The sequence below is a fragment of the Halyomorpha halys genome, unplaced genomic scaffold (genome assembly GCF_000696795.3).
Source record: "Halyomorpha halys isolate HHAL.00 unplaced genomic scaffold, Hhal_1.1 Scaffold920.1, whole genome shotgun sequence".
NCBI lineage: Eukaryota > Metazoa > Arthropoda > Insecta > Hemiptera > Pentatomidae > Halyomorpha > Halyomorpha halys.
The window spans coordinates 359,359-361,109 of NW_027114350.1; the positions used below are offsets into that span (position 1 = coordinate 359,359).

At 30.7% G+C, this 1,751-nt stretch overlaps 1 long non-coding RNA gene across 3 annotated transcripts in view; it reads left to right on the plus strand.

Annotated features, from left to right (window-relative positions):
• Window positions 1–1,185, plus strand: part of LOC106687160 (uncharacterized) — a 4,772-nt gene extending 3,587 nt beyond the window's left edge. For all 3 annotated transcript variants that reach the window (XR_010844558.1, XR_010844557.1, XR_010844559.1), the window contains one exon: window positions 622–1,185. This is a non-coding gene — a long non-coding RNA (uncharacterized lncRNA). The remainder of the gene's footprint in view (window positions 1–621) is intronic.
• The last annotated feature ends 566 nt before the right edge of the window (window positions 1,186–1,751 follow it).

The window sequence follows — 1,751 nt, forward strand, 5'->3', positions numbered from 1 at the left end:
ATATATATACTAAAAATAGATAAAATCATTAGCAAAGATATAGCTTATTGAATTTTTGACCCATCAAAGAATTGTTGAAGTATTTTGGTACGTTACTTTGGAATTCTGTTTATATAAGCAAGAATTATACTTGGATACAGGTTTTGTTTTACATTAAAACCCTCGCTGTTCTTTTCATCAACACAGATTGCTCCAAAAGCAAGCGAAAGGTTGTTGGCAAATCTAAGAAGTATACCAGATTACTATTAGATTATTCTAGCTTTTAGCTTCTAGGGAATGACAATTACAATTACTGTAATTTGTGCAATTACTGTAATTGCAAAAATACCATTTTTCATTTCTTTATTATTTTTTTTATTCATTAAAAAAAAAATAATGTTTTGCTCAGTAAAAGATTTTACAGTTAATAGTTTTTATTCTGTAATGGTTTATTAATGATCATTAAATTGCGAATAATGAAAAAGTTATTGCTATAGGAATTCACATCTGGATATTGACATAAGTAGTAACACTTTCCCCAGGTGGTCAATTTTTAAAGGAATATTTATCTATAATTTAATCTAGAAAACAATATTTTGATTGATTTTTTATTTTTATGCTCAATTTTCACATTTTTTGCAGCCTTCAATAGAAGATAAATCTAAAACAAGATGGTCACAAACAAGAAAGAGTACATGGCATCACCTACAGGAGGAGTGAAACCATTTTCAATTGAATCTGAGTTATGTCGAGAAAGGGAAAGGTTACGGGGTATGACTGATGAGGAGCGTAGTTGGAGGGCCAAGTGGGTCAAAGATCAAGTTTTATCACATCATGAACCAGTAGAAGTTCCTCAATTACAAAGGGAACTGACAAATCCTATTAAGAGAATTTATAAGGCACCTTTAAACTTAGTTTATAAAATTTTAAAGCCAGCAATAGGAGCAAATGCTGCTTTATGGACAAGAGTCTTGACTGGCAAACTTCTGATGGGCCTGTTTTTAGTATATGGAGGAACATATTACTTCAAGTACAATGCTAATAACTGGACCAGAAAAGGTGGGTGGCGTGCTGTAGCCAGTCGTCGTGCAATCTACCCAGGAGATCCTGAGTTTCCTAATTGTCCTGAACGAAGCCCCAATGAATATGCCACTCGAGGATTTGATCAGTCTCCTATTTGAAGAATTATAGACATGAACTTCTTAACTTGTCTGTCTTTTGCTTGCTAATGTATTTGGTTATATTTTGTTTTCAACTAATTTTGTATCTATTTACTATCTATTAGATCTATTTGTTTGACTTTGGAGTATTAAATCCTAAGCCGATGTATATATTCAGATTTTAGGAGTTTTTAAAATAAAAAAGAAAGATGAATATATTATTTTCCCTTGTAACAAAAAATAACTCAAGTTAAAAGAAATAGCTTAAATTTAATTGCATATTACAAACAAAAAAAGTGCAATTCTTTTGTGCTCATATTACATTACAGTTTTTAATTTAAAGCTATTTCAATACTTCCTTCCTTGATTTGCTTCTTTCACATTTCACTTTAACCAGAGATCTATTTCATTTCATTGAACTGATTACTGTTTTTCTCAATCCTGGTCATCACCATATTGTTTTTAATAATTTAGTTCATATTTAATTTGCAGAAAACATAGTAACTTAATTTAATTTTTTATAAAATGGTAATCTCACTCAACTTGACATAGGTCTCACCTTCTGGGCTTTTAACAAAGAACAACTGCACTTACTTCCAGTGGCAATAGACC